This window comes from Coptis chinensis, chromosome 5 (assembly GCF_015680905.1).
Source record: "Coptis chinensis isolate HL-2020 chromosome 5, ASM1568090v1, whole genome shotgun sequence".
Lineage (NCBI taxonomy): Eukaryota > Viridiplantae > Streptophyta > Magnoliopsida > Ranunculales > Ranunculaceae > Coptis > Coptis chinensis.
The window spans coordinates 86486617-86508454 of NC_141460.1; the positions used below are offsets into that span (position 1 = coordinate 86486617).

Consider the following 21838-nt stretch of genomic DNA (forward strand, 5'->3'; position numbering starts at 1 on the left):
TTTCACATATACATCCTGAATACGGATTAGCGTAGAAACTCTTCAGGCTCCCTTGGTGCAGGACCTCCAGTTTTGTCTTCATGAAGTTTCTTCACTTTCAAACTAAATTTTTTCCAAGTTTAACAAAATTCATCCTGCATAAACATAAGAAATTATTTATTGCGTGTGTTGGCTGGTCGGGAATTGACACTTCACAAGTTCACCATCTAGGCACTATGTCACTGATTTTTCCCAAGTCATTCCCAATGCTTTGCGTGTGTTGGCTGGTCGGGGCAGCATATTAAGCACTAAGATGATGTCTTGAGGTGAATGAAAATCCCCACTCGGTAGTCAAAGATTTTGATCCTTGTAAGCATCCAAGAATGGAAAAAAGAAAGAAAGAAAAGTATACTAATCTATCTAATAAAAAGCAATGGTGTGGGGCCCGCAGGGCCTCCATCCAATGGTTGTAATTGTCTTTTCTAAGTTGTGACATGGCAGAATAAGCTGCTCCTAAAGAGTATGCTTCCTTACGTCCAAAATACTCGGATCTACTGGATCTTCTTTCCTCATATCTTCGAACAAAAAATTTATGCCCTATTCTTCCAGCCGCCGTCACTCCTACATTTTTTAAGAGTTGCTCTTTCTAAGCTTTTTTCCGGTTAGATTCATTGATCCACCAACTGCGGTCGGAGCACCAACCACAAGTAGCATTTCAACCAAACCAGAGATGAACCAGTAGCAGATCGGGATATGAGGCCATTCTATCAAGTTCCAAGTTTTCAGCCACGGTCAATTATATGTCGCACTATCAAGGTGCACTTCTTCAGACAGAATCAATATTCTCCTCCCTCCAAATTCGGAAAGTCACACCCCAAACTTTGTTTACCCAGAAGTCTTACTATAATCCATAAGTTCTTTTCATTTATAGTCACGTGTTGAATAGTTTCTCATTGAATTTATAGTTATCAAATTGATACATTTGTATTTGCTCTTACTTGGTTAATTTGCTTCGTTCAAATTATGTAGGTTTTACGAGTTGGTGTGTAATTACATTTTGTCAGTATTGCGTTGAATAACTTTTTGCCAACCTTGGTTAGTTTTTTTTTCCCTAATTTATTCTTTTTGATCTTACAACACCTAAATTTATAGTTCTATACAAATCTATTTCAATTCCTACTAAATGGTGACGTCTGTTTATATGGTATTTAGCTGAACGAAGAAATTTCAATTCTCATATCTTCAAACTTAGTGATCTCTGCTGATTTTCAGGTATGTTCCTTTTCATTTTTTCATTTTTCCTTCCCTGGTCTTTCTCTACTTATTGTGTTGTTTAATTTTTTCATCCATGAACGTGGCGATAGGACCTTGGCCAATCACTATAACTTAGTGATCTCTGCTGATTCGCAGGTCAAGTGAAACAGGTAACATCTCTTCTCTTATAACTCAATCTCTTTGATTTTCCATGTAAAGATTCAGTTCGTTTTAAAATCGTTTAGCCAGAGATGAATTATTTGTTTTCTTCTATGTAAAGGTTTAGTCTAAGCTTCTTCTGGTGTATTACAGGTATTTATTTGCTTATTTATTAAGGGTTCTATTTTTTGATTTTGGGTTTGTCGAAAAGTATTAATTTTGATTGATTTGAGCTTTGATTTGGTTCTGCTGCTTTCATAGGTATTTTAGTGCAGGTAGCATTTCGGTGGCTATTGTTTGTTCTTTGATTTATTAGTGTTGTTACATAAAGTCGCGTTTATGGAACTACCCCAATAGAAACTTTAGGAAATATGGTATATGTATACATTGTAAATATTATTTGTTAAGGGTGTAGACCTTTTGATAGTTATGGGACTCAGATAGTCGGATGTATGTATTTTACTTGTGTTTTCGGTAATGACTTTGTAAGGTGCTTTGATGATCGGCATTAGTCGAGACATTCAAATACTTTTATGCATTAAGTCATAATGTTGAAGTGGTCTCATTTTTGTAAGCCAGTTATTTGACCTGCCTCGCATCCGTCGAGGCGGTTAAATAACTGGATTAACCAATGAGAAATATATGATTGTGATTTTCAGGTTATGACAGGTTTATATTTATGAAATATCAAAAATATAGAGGAGATGTTGCCGAAATTTTACTATAAAAACCACGTGTCAGGTTTGTAATTGTTTGAGTTTTGGGGCGTTACATATTTGCTTGTTCCAAAACTAGAAAAGAGTCTAGAGGTGAATACAATCATTCATTGTTTCACTTCCAAATTGTCAATTTCTTATTCCCTTCAGTATATATTGTATTTCCTACTCACTCTATTTAACGAATTTAAAACAGATAATTACATACTTCTTCAATGAAGTTTCCTCAAGGTTTGGGATTTATGATAATGACCCTGACATTGGCGAATGAGGATAGGGTTTCTGGAAGAGTTATGATTGTCAACAATGTTATCCAGACTTTCACTTTTTTTTTGTACTTGGCGTACTTTTGTGGGTGCTCTTTTGGTACTGTTTTGATGTCCTCATTCAAACCACTTGTGGGAGTCTGATTATGTATCTGTTTCTCATATTGTTCTTATTTCATTTGGTTTAATTGGTGTTCTTCTATGTTTAAGTCCATTTAGATGAATGAGTTTAGAGCATCTGTGCGAATCACTACCGGATTTATTGAATGAGAATTGTCTTTGCAGCCTTTTAACATGATCCAAAACATTGGAAAGTCATAAAATAATGGGGAGGTTCTATCCAAATTACCCCTTAGGTGGTTCAAGTTGGTGTGATGTCGAGTTTCTCAGCCTAATAATCATTCTTGATCATAAATGGAACAATAGTCAGTATAATAGAATCAAAACGGGGGAGGGGGTGTGTTCAAGTTCAGTTGCTTTACTGAGTTAGGCGTCAGAGGGCGACTCTAAATGAACACGGGCATACCCTAGTATATATATATATTAGCTTGTATGCCCGTGCATACACATCAATTCTTTTTGAAAACATTTAGATTTTTTTTAGAAAATTGGGACTACCGTTTTAGTCGCTAATCAATTTTAATTTTCTAACAAATTATTTTAAATTAAGTTTTAATTAAGTTTTAAAACCCTATTTTTTCAATTAGGAGAAAGATCCTGTTTTAATAGGAGAATAATTCCCGTTTTAATTAAATATGCTAGATTTTCCCTTTTCAATAGGAGAAGAATTTCCATTTTAATAGAAGAATAATTCTCGCTTTAATTAGAAGTAGTAGAATTTGTTTTAATAGGAGAAAAATTCCCGTTATAATAGGAAAGGAATTCCCGTTTTTCAAATAAGAGAGAAATTTCCGTTTTAATATAAGATGATGTGGAATTTTAATAGAGCTCGAAAAATACCCTTGTGGGAGCTTTAATATTAAGACTAGCTTGTAGGCCCGTACATACGCACCGGCTCTTTTGAAAATATTTAGATTTTTTTTCTAACCCTGTTGACTATCGTTTTAGTCGATAACCCGTTTTAATTTTTTAACAAATTGTTTTAAATTAAGTTTTAAAAACCCATTTTTCAATTAGAAAAGAGATTTTGTTTTAATAGGAGAAGGATTCCCGCTTTAATTAAAAGTGTTAAAATTTGTTTTAATAGGATAAGAATTCTCGTTATAATATAAGAGAAATTCCCGTTTTTCAAATAGGAGAGAAATTCTCGTTTTAATAGGAGATGACGTGGAATTTTAATAGAGCTCGAAAAATACCCCTTGTGGGAGCTTTAATAAGAATTTTAATAGAACTCGAAAAATTCCACGTCATCTCCTATTAAAACGAATTTCTCTCCTATTTGAAAAACGGAAATTTCTCTTCTATTATAACGAGAATTCTTATCCTATTAAAACAAATTCTAACACTTTTAATTAAAGGGAATCCTTCTCCTATTAAAATGAGAATTCCTCCCCTATTGAAAATTAAGCGAAAATCTAGCATATCTAATTAAAACCGAATCATTCTCCTATTAAAACAGAATCTCTCTCCTAATTGAAAAACGGGTTTTTAAAACTTAATTTAAAACAATTTGTTAGAAAATTAAAATGGGTTAGCGACTAAAACGGTAGTCCCAATTTTCTAAAAAAAATATAAATGTTTTCAAAATAGCCGGTGCATATATACGGGCCTACAAGCTAGTATATATATAGGGTTAATTAGACTAAACCACACTCCCCCAATTTTATGATTCGTTAGACATAAACCCCCATTCTGTTTTCTCCCCATCACACCAACGTCAATATTTTACTTAATACCCTAACTGCTCTTGTTGTGTTTAGTGCACAAACTCGTCAACCCTGCAAAATTTAACACTCAATTCAAAGTTTGCAAATATTGAAATATGAAACATACTCTTTGCAAAAGCATGACACAACGTGCATAAGCTGGATTCCTCTACAGGCCTACTATGGTAAGGTTTAAAAAAAAAATCAGTGGAAGAAATGAAACATACTCTTTGCAGCTTCTAGAAGCAAGTTAAAGACCTTCACAATATTTTAACTCCTCCTTATTGAAACCAAATTGACTGTGAGATTCTTGCAGCAAGGTTTAAAATGAACAGGGAGGTAATTAGGACAGTTTTCCACAAACGCTCTACACCAACAATATAACCACAATATGATGTAAAATAAATTATATTAGAAAGTCGACGCACAAGCTCTAAGGATTATACCAAACTTCTGTTAGGACACATCGTCACTTCATTGGTAAACCAAAATAACGTGGATGTTGCTTTTGCACCTAAATGAGCCAATATACATTGGTAATAATGTTGCAAGAGAACAATGCAACTTCCTTTGCAAAAGCAATCTCTACAATCTCCAATCACTAAAAAAGTGGAAAAGAGCATTGGATTATATTAATCCTGGAGGGATGGGTATAAGGAAGACAACTGCAAAATGGAGCAGAGGCTATCGTGGATTGCAGTTAAGGAATTGGATGAAGTTTGGTGGACTTTCACAATCAACAAGCAATCCATAGCTCAAATACGATATTTCCCTTGCAATTTTAATATCTACTACTTTACAAAAACAAGGTTCTAAGCTACAACTCCTAGAGACACTACGTCGCTGATTAGTATACCACCAAATTTAGCAAATGCTAAATAGCCAAAACTCAAAATAGACCTAAAACAAAAGCGTTTATGAGGATTATGGTTGTCTTGGTAGGGACTAATAATATCTGACTACCAAAATCTCCATTTAGGATGCTGCAAACTCAACCAACGTTTTACGCTTCGCTGCCATTTCAAAATTACAAACAAATGATTTAAATTTTGCATTCATGATGTGAATTTGGAGTAAGATTTAAAACCACAAGTGACCCTTGACCACAATTTAATCCTCAAAGCCAATACTGACCACACTTTTCGTTTTTCGTTTTTCGTTTTTTTTTTTTTTTTTTTTTTTTTTTTTTTTTTTTTTTTTTTTTTTTTTTTCTAAAAACAACTTTTGTGTCGTAACTTACACTAAACACAACAAGAGCAATTAGGGTATTAAGTAAAATATTGACGTTGGTATGATGGAGAGAAAACAAAATGGGTTTATGTCTAAGGAATCATAAAATGGGGGGTTTAGTCTAATTAACTCACACACACACACACACACACACACACACACACACACATATATATATATATATATATATATATATATATACGGGCTGGCTACATCGACATACTATTATAATATACTATCTTGACATACCCCGCCGACCCTCAGATCAAACAAAATCTAATGGCCATATATATCTACCTCTAGAAAACCAAATAAATAAAGGAAAATGGGCCACAAATAACAGGGGAAAAAATGTTATTTTTTTTTAGAAAAAAAATAAAAATCCTTTCTTTTTCTTCAATCACGTTGCTTTTTCACAAAAACCCACCTCTTTTATTTTTGTGCATGTAAATCATTTTCATGTTGTCAACAGTACTAGCATTCTATGAATTGTGATAACTTCATATCTCATTCATTGATGACAGAAAGGTGACAATAACAACCAAGAACAGCTAAAAGTATAATTTTAAGGCTTACGCTTATGTTACTTCTCTATGGCGAGGAAGGTTAAATGAAGATAGGTTCTCCATTTGGATAGGACCTGCCTTGGAATGACTTCCCACCCTCCCACTTAGACACACAAAAAAAAAAAAGGGTCTAATATGTTGCTTGGTTTGTGTCAGTTATATCAAAAAGTGACACACTAAGGCCCTGTTTGGTAGCATGTATGGGCCAACCTGTACATGGGTTAGGGTGCACTATCCAGGTTTTTATGTTTGGTTCTTATATTTTGAGCCCAATTCCATAGACCGTAGGCAACTAGTTGGTTGGCCCAACCACAAAAGCGTGTATACTGGTATCACTTGTGGAGCACTGGATTCCAATCTACAGATTAAGTTATAAAACCCATAAACAAGAAAATAAAAGAAAAAAACCACGAGAAGAAAAAAAAAATGACCGCGAAAGAGAAGTGAAGAAACAACCTGCTACCAGCTAGCTCCCACCATTTTTATCCATTGATCTCTCTACCTTAATGCCTTTTGATTCAAAATCTGGTATTTCTTCTCTCTCTTACTTTTATATTTCAAGAACATTGGTAATGAAAGTGTGAGTTTGAACAATATAAAAGGGTTTCAAAATTTAGGAATATTGGTAAATTGAAAACACAAATTTACCCCCTGAAATCCATCACTTTTTCTCAAGTAGCTTATTATGCGTTCTATTCTTTTGCTAAAAGTTTGGGCAATTTGTTATGCAAAATGGTTTCTAACTAACTAAGTAACTAGTTTCAAGTGGTTTGCAAGACTTTATAGCCTTTGAAAAAATATGTATGTGGTTGGCACAAGTCATCGATCTAGCCTTTGGAGTTTGGAAAATGTATATGCTATTGTTTGTGCCAGTCAATCGATTAGAGCTCCATAGGCTTTTAGGAAAAGGAGTACTCAACTAGAGAGTAATAATTGAAGAGGAAAAGGAGCTGAGGGACGATTTACATATTTTGTGGGCTTGTAGGTAATATATTAGTATGACATACTGGTTAGTTCAATTCCCTGTTATGAGTTACTATGTCCAACTAAAACTATTACACTGATGAGGACCGTTTATCAGATTAGTTCAAGGTTCCCATGAACTAAGGTGTGAAGTTCTTCCAAAAGGTGCCCAGTGAACAACTTATTACTCTAGTAGTCTAGTATGCTCTATGTATAAGTGACCATATGCCTTACTTAGGGCGAATGAGGTTGAATCAAGAATCGACTTGTCGAACATGAAGCTAGTGCTGAATTGCTGATTGCTTAATCAATTATATAGTGTTCAAGTTGGAAATATTTGTCAAAGTAAGAGTGTATGGGTGTATAAGAGAGTCGGGGGACACACTAACTTCTTTATAGATTGTTTTAGTTTGAGCTTTTTGGTAACACTAGTTAGCTCGTACATTTTTCTTGTAGCATTTTGTTTCATTCTTTTCTAAACAAGATTATTGTGACAAGTTAGCTCATACATTTCATTTGTTTTGTGACAAGTTAGCTAATGATGGCCTGTTGCATCCATTTGTTTTGTATAACAAACTTGATGTCTGCTTTTAGCTATAATATTGTATCTGCGGTGATATTTGAAATTCCATCTAAAATTGAATAGTTAGTCTTTTTCACCAAATCCAACTCTGAATGAAACTTTATTGAGTCCTCTATCCAATGCAGCAAACCACAGTCCTTTTGGATTTGTGAGGAGAGAGTTATGGACTCGAGAACTTAGGCTGTCAGAATTTTCTGACTGCAGAACTTAGGTTGTGTGCACTGGATTGGATCCACGATTTCACATGATTAAGTTGAGATTTAAGTTTTTGATAAAACATAAAAATGTAAGTTTTGAGTGTCTTCTTTCTAATCCAATTGGCCTTATCCCGTTCCGAGGCATGTGGAGATAGTTATGGCGTCTAGAAATTTGGTTGGCAGAAAAATATTTCGTCAGAATACAGTTTCTACGCACTGTATTCGAGCCCCGTTTTTGTATAGTTAGCATAAGAGTTAGATTTTTTGTAAAACATATAAAAGTAAGGTCTGTGAGTCTTCTTTTCAACGCAAAAGGCCTCATAGATTTTGGACATATATGGAAAGACATGTGCCATCCGGAAGATAGTCGGTCTGATTTCTAGTCTGTAGAAATCATGATTTTTACCGAGTTTGTGCTATATTTACTTCTAGGATAGGCTGGCATTGAGATTTTGTGTTCAATATGAAAAAATAAGTGTACATATCTTAGTTTCTAAATAATCAAGTCACGTGTCATTTGGCTGAATGTAGAGAAAGTAATAGCTTCATCATGTTGTCGTTGTAGGTGCATATAGACCTATTTTGGAAAATATTTCTAGTAATAAACTAAGAGTTTCTTAAATCTTTCTAGGGTGTTTTGTATACTATTTGTAACCTAATTTTATTTAATTTGCAATGTAGGTAAATATTATTTGGTAGATGCGGGCTATGCCAATGCACCAAATTTTATTGCTCCATTTCGTGGCGCTCGCTATCATCTAAAAGAATTTGGAGTTGCATCCTACAAATTACAAAGAGTTGTTCAATCTTCATCATTCATCTTGAGGAATACTGTTGAACGTATCATTGGAATTTTGAAAAAGCGGTTTGCTATTTTGGCTCTTCCACCTCTATGTCCGTTTGAAACACAAGTAAAGATAGTAATAACATGTTGTATTCTACACAATCACATATGAAAAGAGAAACTTAATGACGAATTTTTCGATAAGGATTGGAAAGAGCAAGAAGAACTTGAAGGAGACTCTGGAATGAGGAGACAACATCTAGGAAATCTTAGTAGAAATAGAATACGAGAAATGACATCAAATTATAGAAAGTCTATTGCCATTGCAATGTGGAATGACTATTGTGACTATCACAATGCAGATTGATGTAATAATTTTGATTTTCCTTTTTAGATTTGTTTCATGTTAAGAATGAAATGATCGATGGTACGTGTTTCTAATTAAATATTTTGTGGAGTTTTTTTTTAAAATTTTTTTTGGGTGAGAATAGGGGCATTTAAGTTATTATTTTCCTTTTGCTTTATAATATTCTATTATTTTTTCAAGTATGTAATAGGTTATCGATTGTAACAAAATACAAATGTGAACCAAACAAATGAAAGCACACCAAACTTGTGACAGAACGAGTAACTGCCAAACAGCTTCCAGGTTACTCTGCTTTAAGTTGCACATCTACAGAATTAGATCAACTAAACTAGGTTGGCTACTACGAATTTTTCTAAAGAAGCTTTTGTAAAATTAAAGAGTTGATGTGTCACTTTTTCCATAAGCGACCCAGAACAAATTTATTGGGTCACTTTGGTAGAATGTGACACAAGAAACAAACTTGTCGTGTCAGTTTTGGTCCATGCGATCCTTCAGACCATCATGAGAGAAAAAGTCGAAAACCATAAGCGACACAAAATTGTATTTTATTGGACTTGGCAAAGAAACAAAAAAACCCATACACAATGTAACTAAATCTATGGCACGAACCAGAGAAAGAAAAAATTGAAAACCCTCACTCTCTTTCTTCTTCTCCATTTCCTCTAAGCTATTGAAATTCCATCTCCCCAAATACTAGAAAACGTTATTGAAAACTCACTAATCTTTCTAACATGATCACTCCATGACCGTAACATCACTAATTGCTAATTTTAATTTGTTGCCCATGAATTGGGGTGCACTTTTTAGTCCATATATGGGTGAATTCAATGAGTTCAGCATATCCTTGTTTGAAAAGGATGTGGATTACTAATGAGGTTCTCGCGGTTTAAGGAGCTTGTTCTTGTTTGTTGTGAAGGATCTGGACATGCTACCATAGCTGATACTTGCAGGTCTGTGGGTTTTAATGTTTCCACCATAGATTGATTGATTGATATTATATATTTGGTCAGCTCAGTTAGATCTATTACTAGTAGTTAATTGAGTATGATTTAGTTTGTTTTGCTTCAATTTGATAGATTTGTTTGTGTAGTAGGAAATTAAATGTTTGGGTCTAGTTGGTATTATGATTGTTTTGTGAAGCTTCGAAATCGAACCAATAAAAATATTTCTTACTGGAAATGGGAACTCTTGAAATTACTAGGCGAATTTTTTCAGGGAAGGTCAGATTATTTTCCTATTTGAATTTCATTTTGCCAATTTGCTTTCTCATATTACCAAGAATATCGTAGCCAACGGGACTAATTCATTTAGAAAATATATCCTACACTTACTGTAATAATCTAGAATTCACCTAAGGGTGTTTTTTGTAAAATCAAGTTTACTAGTGTTTCGGTTTTTCAACGGTACGCTCACCATACATGAGTAGAGTTTTTAATTAATTTCTTTATTTCAAAGCTAAATTGTTAAGTTTAACATTAATAAATATATATACTGAAGATTTCGAAAGAGTGTTGATTTTGCACACAATATGTATGCAACTAGTGGTATATATATTAATTGGGTTTTATCATATGGGTTAATTATGGTAAAGTAGAATTTATATATATTTAGTATATAGGTACCATGAATTAGGTAGCCATCAAAGAAAATGTCCATAGGCCATGGGCTATGGGCTAAGTTAGTAAGTTTGGATTATCTTACACTTCCTGCTTGTTGGAATTAGGTGCTGGATTTAAAAGAGCAACGCATTGGCTCCATGTGAGGGTCTCTCTCTTTATTGCACCTCAAGCTTGCACCAAATTAGTGTTGGCGGAAGGACAGATGGTTCATGTTAGGTGGGTTAACACTCTTGGTTGGAAGGGAGAGGAAGGACAGCAAGAACAAAAGAAAAAGTAAGTGGAAAGGAAAGCTTTGGAGGGATGCACCCAAACGACCAAACTAGTGCTTGGCTGTAAGGTGAATTGATTTATAGTTCAATTAATACTAAACCCATGTTGGTCTCTACTATTATATTTCTTTCTCTTCGTGGGTTTGACTCTAGTTAAGGGTGTTTACCTTCTACATAAGAGAATTGAAATCTATGGCTATGGAATTGATGCAAGTTTTATTATTTTTATCCTTATTATAAACTTGGGTGTTTCTTTATATTTTTTATTTGTGGGTTGCTTGATGTGGTACGGTGGTGTCTGAAGTTGGGTATACACTCTTAGTCAAATTAAGGTGTGTTTAGTGCTTTGTATTGCATTCTATCATTGTTTGATACAAAAGTGATTTGTGGATGGCACTTAGTACTGATTGGTAGTTGATTTCATTTTCTTAGATTGACTAAACTTATTAGTCTAATTGTTTGTTGTTCATCTTGCTGGTGATGGTTCCATATTTTCTTGTTTGATGATTTAGTTATCGCCTTTGGTTTGATATTTAAGTTATGGAATCTTGATGAAGTTGGTTACCTTGGCAGAAATTCTTACTCTTCAACATCACTTTTCTTTTATAATATATTTGCCATGTGAACATCAATTTCTTTGGTAGGATTGAATATGGGTATTAACCTTTAGTTATGGGAGATATAAGATAGAAGTTTATGTGGATGTTTCTCAAAGAGGACAACAACACAATTGAATTGGGAATTGGAGTATGAGGTATATAGTCATTGCCTTCTCTTTTTGATGTGTCGATAAGTTCATTGGTTGAAGCTTGCTACTATACTAGTTTGGGGTTTTGTCAAACACCGATCTAGCTACTACTAGAGATGAAGGTAAAGGTGTTATTCTAAAGGATTGAAACATGCTCAGGTAAGCATTTAGACATTTAATACATAAATCTTGCAAGCTGTTTTCAATAGAATTAAAAGTAGGGTAATTACTTTTAATTTATATAAAGTGCATAAGTGTTTTGTTGCACCACACATTGTGCATGTTATTAATCAATTAATCTATTGAACCACACCAGTCATGCTATCATTTGTCCTAAATTGCTGGTGATTGTATATTAGAATTCTAAGGCACACAACTTACGATATAAAACTACTTAAAGCTGTTAGAACTTGCATTTTCTTCTTAATAGTACTAGTTTATTAATTCAGTTATTGGACGTTACACTTACTACAGCTAGTTTGGATAAGCTTGCACTATGGCAAAATCAATTGGACGTTACACTTACTACTAGTTTGGATAAGCTTGCACAATGGCAAAATCAATCTCTTAATGAGATTAGAATTATGACCTATTTGGGTTGAGTAAATTGCTCGAACTAGTTCACGTGACGTGTGATGGATGGTGTTTAGATTCTTGTCTAGTAAATCTTAGGGTATCAAGCCGTTAACTCTACTTGGTTATGGACATGCTATGCCTTTGCGCCTTTTGTGTTTGCCAGTGTATGTCTTTCGGTTGCTTATGTTGTTCCTGGGTAGTTATGTTGTCCTTTCGGTATTATTTTGTAGGTAAACTACGAACTTGAATGGAGATGACAAGGCCTTTCTTCAAGTGGAGCTACTTGGTCTATATAAAGGTATATCTTTTAATAAGCTATTGGTTAAAATCTGTTCTTATTTCTTACGGGATTATTGATACTTAGTCCAATTGTTAATATTTTGTAGGTGAATGACGAACTTGAAGGAGATAGCAAGACCTTTCGTCAAGTGCAACTAGATAGGCTAGCTCAATTTTGGTTTTGTTGGGGCTTTATTCTAAAAATATTTTGGTTGATATTATTGAAGAATGACTATGACCGTAACTTGTCTTTGTTTTATTTTGGATGCATCGTTGTTTCAATAAACGAAAGTCTTTTAATGTGAATGGTGATCGCTTGTTTTTGCTGTTAATGAAACGGTTCTTATTGGATGTTACTTCCTACATTGTTTAGTGTACTGTCTATTAAACATGCAAGTTAAATGTCATTTCAAGGATTTCCAGGTAGAGGTTTAGGTTCATGGATAATATAATCCACCAGCAATAATTTTTTTAAAAAAAAAATGTATTTTATCTCATTTTTAGTCAAACCGTCACAACTGAGCACTTGTTGTGTTGCTTTCTAGTTCCTAAGTAGTTTTCAAATCCTTATTTTTAAAAAGTGACACATCAAAAATAGCTTCTTGTGACGCTTTTTAGGAATAAGAGTGTCATTTTTTATGCAAAAGTGACACAAATAAAATTATATTGTGTCACTTTTATCTCAAAAAGTGACACAACAAATACGTTTCTTGAGTCGCTTTTACCAATTTTTAGTGACGGGCGGCAAATAAGACGCTTTCATAGTAATCATAAAAGTAACACAAACCACTTTTTAAGACACTTTAAAAGTGACTCGTTAAAACCTTTTTTTTGTAGTGACACTCTTCAAATACTCATAAGACTAATTACATAACTTTTTACATCCTTATGTAAAAACTAGGGTTGTCAATGGATCGGTTTGGGTCGGGTTTTGAAAAATCCGAACCCGAATTGATAAGAAAATTAGGAACTCGAAACCGAACCGAACCGATAATATTACATCTAATCTGAAACCAAACCGAACTGATCCGATAAGATATATTGCAAACCAAACCCGAACCGACCTGAACTGAAAACTATAAAATCAATTAAATCTTAAATTAAATTTATTAATTTTAACCACACAATTGATAAACACATACAAAATTAATCATAAATATTACTAAAATGCTATCTTATCGGTTCGGGTTCATATCGGTTCAGTGGAGGGCAAACCCAAAACCAAACTAATATCTTATCGGTTCGGTTCGGTTTGGTTTCGGGTCAGTAGAGGGCAAACTAAATTATCAAAACCCAAACCGTTTTTTATCGGGTTGGTTCGGATTGGTTATCTGGTTATCAAAACCCATTGACAGCCCTAGTAGAAACTATCTCACAATTTTCCGATTAATATGTAACTCAAATTCCCTAACAAGTATTAATATAAACCAATAGATACAAACATATGCACCATAAAGTCGTATACATATTTTTACCTTTTTACTTGAACAAAACACGGCCCAAATCAACGTGAATGAAGAAGAAGAAAGGGTTTTTATTTTTTTCTAAAAGAAAATGACATTTTTGCCCCGTTATTTGTGGCCCATTTTCTTTTATTTATTTGGTTTTCTAGAAGTAGATCTCGCCATTAGATTTTGTTTGATCTGAGGGTCGGTTGGGTATGTCAAGATAGTATGTTAGAATAGTATGTCGACGTAGCCGGCCCGATATATATATATATTGTTAAACCCTTAAATATATATGACGTATTAGTTGGCACATAGACTTACTAGAAAATTTGGGTAGTTCTATCTAAACACCTTTAAATAGCCGTGCCCAAGGTGTTAAGTCATACTTAGCCACCATAATATCGAGGCGTGGGCGAGCTAGCCTTCCACCGCACTATTATCTAACCACCTTTTAACAACTGTCCATTTTAGTCTTATAAGCATCTCAGCTGTATGTAGGCCTTTCAACTTACTAGAATTCGATCAACACCTGTTTTTCTCAGTTGCTCAAGCCTCCGAGCTATATTTTTCGAACCTTTAATTTACAAAACCTTTGTCAACCTAACTGCAAACTTTGTTCTCTCAAATTAAATCATCTATTTTCATGAATCAAAAAATAAGGTTCTCTTAGTCTCTCCATTCACGTTACAATTACAAAACTTTAATAACAAAAAACAAGCAAAACCCTTCGTCAAAACACCATCATCCACTCAAAACTCTTTCAATCAATCAACAAGAACAACAACAAAATCAACAACAATTTTGCATTTTTCTTTTCGTATATTTTTATTCTAGCCTTCTTCATAATTTATCTATCTTCTCAAATCATCTGCCTTCATCAGATTCTATAATAGCCATGTCTGTTGAACTCCCTCTCTTCAACTTCATTAAACTTTAGGGGCTTGGCAAGGAGTTTCCAGGTGAGATTTTTTGCTCTTTCACAGTTATCACTGATTACTTATTTTGTGGTTTTTTTTAATTACTATCGAATTCCTCAAGTATTACTCCTTTTATGTGTGATTTTGAAGTAAAAAAAAAATCCCTTTTTATGATGTTTTTCATATGCTCTCTTATTTTATTTCGAATTAGTAATAGTTTTTGTTTTTGTTCAATAGAATTGGGGTCTAAGTGTTTGTGATAATGTCTCACTTATACTATTTTCTTTCTGGTGATAGTGATCTTTCACGACTTTTTCAACAACTTCACATTTGTAGCACTATTGGTTTGGATGGCCCACTAAGACTATCGATAAATGTCATGCACTTCTCTTTAAAAAATAATCTTAGTTGGAGCTGCTTGCTTGTATCATAGAAACCATTGTTTCTATTGAACTTGAAAATTTGCAGTTTATATGGTATCTCAGATCTCCTTTTGCAACTGAGTACTTTTCTGTGACAACTTGCACTTCGAAGTAGATTAAGAAGTCCGATTTCCGATATGAAGATTAAACTTATAGGCTAAACTGAATATGAAGAAATTTCTAGCTAGCTTTGAAACAACTTTCAAGTGGTGCAGCTCCTTTGAGTACATCACTTCTCTTAGAGTTTTCATGGTGTTGATTTCGTTTAGGTGAAGTAAATCATTCTTTGTCAATTAAATCAGTTTTATTTTAGCTCAGCTTAACTGAAATATCTTTCTAGGATTTGTAATTTGTATTTTTTTTTTCGTAATGTAGAACATATATTCTTTTACTTCGATGCTATATTAATTATGTAGCATGAAAAGGGATAGAGTTAAAACTAATGGTGGTTTGCAACACATTTGAATACACTATAGTTTGGAGAGGCTTGAGTTGCTCAAAATTTTGCAAACAATATGTTTGAGTTAAAACCTTAGATATTAGTAAAATACTTTAAGGAGACATGATTTTCATTATAAACAATTCAAAAGTTTTCAATAGTTATTTTTGAATTAAAAGCTTCCAGTAGTTATTTTTCAATCTATGTTTATATATGAATTGGGATTCTACTTGGCGCCCAAATTAAGTTTTATTTATCTGTGAATGTTTTTTGACCTAAGATGCAATTCCATGGGAAATTTATAAGCGAGTGTTTGCTGCATACAATCTTAATATCAAATCATTATATTTTCATGCCAATAGCTTATACAAATAAGAAAAAAAAATGTATAGATGAGTAAAGCTAACTATACACCTAAATCAAACATTGGTGTATATATATATATATATATATATATATATATATATATATATATATATTTTTTTTTAATTAGCAAATTTGGGTAACAAAGTATACCACGTTTTGCAACGTTGGCTTCTGTTTCACTTCCGTCAAGTTTTTTCATACGTGTCAAGTTTTTTTCTTTTTCTTTAATTATGTGCCACTTATTTTCTAATGTGGCTATCTAGTGGCAATCTGACACGAATGAAAAAACTTGACATGTATGAAAAAACTGGACGGAAGTGAGACAGAAGCCAACATTGCAAAACATGGTACACTTCGTTACCCATATTTGCTCAAAAAAAAGTTTATACACCAATGTTTGATTTCGTGTATAGTTCGTTACCCATCTATGCATTTTTTTCCTACAAATAAATAGTTAAGAGAAATCCAAATTTGCTAATTACTCATCTATCCACTTCAGTTTCTACACCCCCTCTAAATATTCTAATAAGCATTTAAATTAGAGTAGAACTTCTCGAGTAGTGTAGTTGTACGACTATTTTTCTCGCGACAAATCCAGATTCGAGTTCCGTTGACTTTCCATCTAATTATTAGTTTAAAGGTGAGACCAATCCTTTTTCATATTTGATTTATATTTCAAATTAGTTGAATAGTACTACATGCTTTATTAATTAATAAGTCTATTTCAGAAACTTGAATGAAATTTCTTAATATATGGGTGTGACAATACGGGGGTATTGAGAGCAGAGATATTATCGGCTTGGTTAAACTAGAGAAGAATGCATTATAGCAATTGTGTTGTTCAGTTGTTGACTTGGTGAGAAATTCTAACAACCATTCTATTTTGTGGCAGAACACTAATTTTACACTTTTTATGAATCATTAATGTAGCATCGTCCGAAGAAGAAATACTAGCTTTTAAATTCTTCTACATATGTCTATTGATTGATAATCAGTTTATATTTTATTAATCATATTATGAATGACAGAAGATTGGAAGATAGTGAAATCTGTTTGTAGTTTTGGAGTTGGGTATCGCTTATTTGTTGGTGATATGGATATACTTTAATTTTGGTGATGGTTGGGTTATGAAACAATTACTGAGTTGTCTTACGGCAAGGTATTCTTCATTAGTATGACACTATGAAGAACGTGATCACATTTGTTATTCAATTAGGCAACCACAATGGTTTGCATCAGTTTTCACTTTTCTTAATATACAATTAGATGGTGGCAATGTAGCATTACCCAACCCAAACATTCAAGCTTAATCTCTAAGGTTGAGCCTATATATAATTGGGCACTATGGTTGCATGGTCACCTTCTTTGTGTGAGTTGGTTCCCTTGAAGAGGTTTTTAAATTGGTAATGGGCATTCCCAGGACACTAAACACAATGCTCTTGGGAAGCTTGCTCCATGCCTGTCAAGTTCACAAAGATACCAGACTCAATCAGCGAGTGTCAAAGTGATATTACACTTGCCTTATTATTGTTTTTTTTTGTGTGTGCAGGTGGCTGAATTATTTAACCTTTCACATGCTCAGTAGAGTGAGAAGCTAGATGTAGTTTCGTCGTATGTAATTCACTATTCACTAATACCCATAAACATACATAGAAAGTTAAACATTAATCTTATTGGTATAAGTTTATGTGGAAAAGGTTTTGTAGATACTTACATAATAGATAATATACTTATATATATCCATTTGCTATTGAATTAACATATGTATTCATCATGAAAGACTAGAGGAAAGTGAAATTTCAATGAGCAAGGGACTGGTCATTTGCAATATATTTTGGAAGTAACTGTTGCAATGAATAAGTTTAGATTTCAAACATAAGAACATGTGCTAGCTTTTGCCTACCGTACCAGAAATAGATGTTCTTCTTCGATTGACCATTGTATCATGTAGTTTAGTATCACCCTTATTTTGTAAAAATGTTTGTGTGAGAGTGGGTGCACCCCCCGTCCACTGTCGTTTTGATTTGGCCGAATCAATTAGCTTCGCCACTCCAAATAAATTTTTCAGTGACACACTGGTGGCTGGTGCTAACATTATATTTCCTATTATATTTGTTGTAACACGCGACTCTACATTCATATTTATAATCTGTTTGCAGGAATTTGTGTTTATCATGTGCTTACCTTTTCTCTTTTCGACCTTATTTTCTTACATTTACTTGCCTCTTAAAATGAAGATTTCGCTACATGCCCTGCTCCAAGAATGCAACTTTAGCTGATAATATATACTAGTTTTAGTTGTTATTTCTTCCAATTCTACATGATACTTTTCTTCTCGCTTTAGAGGTGTCTAAGTTGGGTTTTGCATGGTTTCATGGGCTTTATAAGGAGGCTATAATAATCAAGGATTAGTTCAAAGTAGAGTTATTGTCACAGCCCGAATTTCTAAATAATTACAAAGTAAATATTTGAAATATAAATATCTCAAGCATCGCTACGTTCAATTGTCTAAAAACTCAGGCTATGATGGGGTGGATACAACACATGCCAAAATTGAAAACCCACATCATAAAGAATCAACTTAACAATAATAATCTTCCAAAATTCCTCAACCATCACTTTATAAAAAGACTATCTTCTGTCCAAAAACCATCAAAACAAACTCTAAAAATAAAAGATTTTCAACATTGTATTCTCATTTCATGATGAATATGAAACTACGTTATTACATACTTCCAAACAGATCAGACCTAATAAAAAAAATAAAATCCTGGACTGTTCCAGAAACAAATCCAACACTACTACAGAAAAGCTCATATACCACTGTTATTTACAGTGGTAAAAAGCCTTTAGCCACTGTTTTCATACCGTGGTAACAACCACCTTGACAAATACTTCTAACAAAACTGTGGGGAAAAGTACCTCTTATATACCACGGTTTTAAGTAAAACAATGGTATTAGGATTTACAAACCGTGGTTAATAGTCCAAAAAGTTTGGTCTTATATTTACAAACCGTGGGAAATAGTGATAATATATACGACGGTTGGATACAAACCGTAGGTTATATAAACTGATTATACCTCGGTTCTTATCAAACCGTGGTGTATAGTCATTACAAACTGTGGGTTATATAAATTGCTTATACCTCGGTTCTTATCAAACCGTGGTTTATAGTATTTTTTTTTTTTATATAAAAACCCCTAATTATTTGATTCTAATCATATTTATTCAACCTGCAACCTGCCCATTTTCACCATATATATCCACACTGGATTTAAAAACACATTGCTCAAATAAGCAATTCATAGTGCAACACAAACAAAAGAAATAAATTTACACATCCAACACAAAGACATTGAATTGCTAACACAATTTGAAAACAATCCATTCCCAATCGAAAATCCAAATTATAATCAATACAAATATATTATAAAAAACCTCCAAACCAACTTATTCTATTTTGTTTTGTATTGAAATAACTTCACCAAGAACATCCTCCTCTATGTTGGCATTCTCGCCCCCAAGAACATTCAGCCAAGATTAAACAAAACTTGGTCACCCTACAAAAGAAATAGTAAAGTGATTAAAAATAAAATATAAAAGTACTCATTCAAGGATCAAAACAATTAAAATCGGTGGCATATATTCATTCAAGGAATTTACCCCCTGTGGACTCTTTAACAAGCAAGCTTACAAAAAAATGCAAGCATTTGGCACCTTTCTAATGAGGCGAAGGTAAGTGAATGCATGATATAAATAAATATGCTACAAGTACATAGAGCTCGGATAATATAAGCATAAAGAACCCGGATAATACCTTACTCAAATAGCAGTGATGATCGTCAGATTGGAGAGCATGCAATTCTTTTTTTTTTCTTTTGGTCTTCTTGCTTTTCCCCCTTCATCGAATTGATACCCTACACAACACACTCAACAACAACAAAATGATCTATCGAGCTAGGAAAGTGTCACGCCCCAAATCTCAAACAACTATATATATCTAAGATACATGACTTTTTCTGGAAAATTTTTAGCAGAATCTCCTCTATATTTTCAACATTTCATAAATAAAAATCCTGTCATAACCTGAAAATTTAAGCAATATACTTCTCATTGATTAACCCAGCTACTTAACCGTCTCGACCAATGCCAAAGCAGTTAAGTAACTGGTTTGCAAAATGAGATCACTACAACACTAAGACTTAGTACGCCAGATTCTCATAAATTTAAAAACAACATACGAAGCTCTTGGATGCATATGGTAGTCTCTTCTGCTGAATATAAAAGAAAGGACATAATTAAATAATATGAAGAGAAGTCGTGGTCCAAAGAAGCAAGAACAAGATATTGTATACAAGAAGTTGCACTCACAAGATTTGTTATCGCAACTGTATGCAATGTCTGCATGGGTTAAGAAAATATATTAAGCACCCCTAAGTTCAGTTAAGTAGTTTAATTTGCAGATGGAAGCTAAGACAAACTTGTTCTATTAGCAACAATATATCTTAAAAAGAAAGCACAACCAGGCCAACACTATAAAAATTGATCTTTGCTGAGCTCATCACAACATACTTGACGAGGAAAAATGCCTTTGAAAAACATAAGACCGCAAAAACTTACATAGCAAACAAGGGCTCGCAGACACTACCGTGATCGGTTAATTTTTTTTTTTTTTACCTTGTCCTCCATCCGGGCATGAATCGGATGCTCTGCCTGTGGTAGGCATTAGCAAGTCACTAATAGAAATAGCCCACTGAGAAGACTAGTATAGCCACCGGCCTCCTCTTTAACTTAACCAATTATATATGAAAATCATAAAAGAGAGTGATCCATGGTACAATCTTATAAATAAGGAATTGCAAGAGAAAAAAGTATGTACTAGAGTGTTCTCATAGTCATGAGTGGCGATAACAGTAAATAAATTCCAATTATGCTAACCTCACATGCATCACATAAAATACACCAAAAGTTCCTATTCAAATAGCTAAGAGAAAACACTAACTGTGGGGATTACGTATACCCTAACCGACTACTAATTGCTTCAAGTATCCTTCATCTCTATCCAAGTTGCCATCTGCACCACAAAATTAAATACAAGAAAGGCCTTAATGATTTATAACAAGGCAAGTCACAACATATAACCAGTAAAAAAACACTGACAACGAAAGAGTTATGTAATACCTCACGTGTACTCTTGAGTTTCAATTCCTATAGGCTTAGTATCCCGTCTTCGAGAGCCTATAAATTCAATTCCTATAGGCTTAGTATAAAGTAATAGATTATTTCGGGGGTTAAGTGCGTGGTCATTTCTTAGTATAAAATCTCACTTAAAAGTAAGCGCATGGTGGGGAAACTAAGTTATTTGTAGTTTAATGCTTGGAAAGTTGCAGTAAAGTTTAGAATGAGTTTGCATAATTTCACAATGAGACTTCAAAACAAATTGTCCATAGCCTATAGTCTATCGATTTCTTTTAAAAAAAATAAAATAAAATTCCCCAAGCGAAGGTAATCTTTGCAAATGCAATTAATTAATTGAATCAAAAACACATTCAGAATTCTAGCTACCATACACAACATTTCAACAAACCAAAATAAGGAAATAACAACATTAAGCTCAAGAATAGTGGTTTTATATACCTTTGAATTGGAAAAGTGGAAATAATAAGCACCAGCAACAATTGCAACAACAGCTACATACAACAATACCCACAAATGAAATTCTAGTATTTTGCAAGAACTCCATTTCCTTCTTATTTTTTATCCCACCAAGAACAACACCAACAACAAAACCCCTATTTTATTGCTAACTAGCCCAATAGCTAGGCCTAATAGCTACATACAGACATTCTGTAAATGTATGGAG

The 21838-nt window shown here is 33.5% G+C and overlaps 2 long non-coding RNA genes across 2 annotated transcripts; both read left to right on the top strand.

Annotated features, from left to right (window-relative positions):
• The first annotated feature begins 9484 nt into the window (after nucleotides 1–9484).
• On the top strand, nucleotides 9485–12737 carry LOC147499663 (uncharacterized). Its single transcript, XR_015196000.1, has 4 exons — nucleotides 9485–9840; nucleotides 10614–10846; nucleotides 12333–12400; nucleotides 12489–12737. It is a non-coding gene; the product is annotated as an uncharacterized LOC147499663 (long non-coding RNA).
• An 893-nt stretch (nucleotides 12738–13630) lies between these two features.
• On the top strand, nucleotides 13631–18135 carry LOC147499664 (uncharacterized). Its single transcript, XR_015196002.1, has 2 exons — nucleotides 13631–14788; nucleotides 17523–18135. It is a non-coding gene; the product is annotated as an uncharacterized LOC147499664 (long non-coding RNA).
• The last annotated feature ends 3703 nt before the right edge of the window (nucleotides 18136–21838 follow it).